Below are 362 nucleotides of genomic sequence, written 5' to 3'. Positions count from 1 at the left end.
TTTGTATGTTTACTAAATAAGCTTTTAAAAACTATTTTTTCCTAATTCTGTGTAATTATCAGAAAATAAAATCACTAGATACCTAATGTAGTGTTTATATATGCAAAGTAGTTATAACAATATTTATTGTGTATGAAATTAATTTCACTTGGCGTAAATCGTTTGATATCACTTTTTTTATAAGAATTTTAATAACTGTTTTTATAATATTTTTTCTAAGTGAAACAAAACACGTGAACTTGGCTTCATTTTTTCTTTTTTTTTTTTAAAGAGGTAATTTTTGTACGGATATCACTTTTTTTGTATAATCCTTATTTCTTCTCTGAAAATATTACAACATAAGCAACATTAAACAAATATAA

The sequence above is a fragment of the Odontomachus brunneus genome, unplaced genomic scaffold, assembly GCF_010583005.1.
Source record: "Odontomachus brunneus isolate Ranch 3 - 2012 unplaced genomic scaffold, Obru_v1 Obru_scaffold_443, whole genome shotgun sequence".
NCBI classification, from domain to species: domain Eukaryota; kingdom Metazoa; phylum Arthropoda; class Insecta; order Hymenoptera; family Formicidae; genus Odontomachus; species Odontomachus brunneus.
This window is presented reverse-complemented; position numbering follows the sequence as displayed.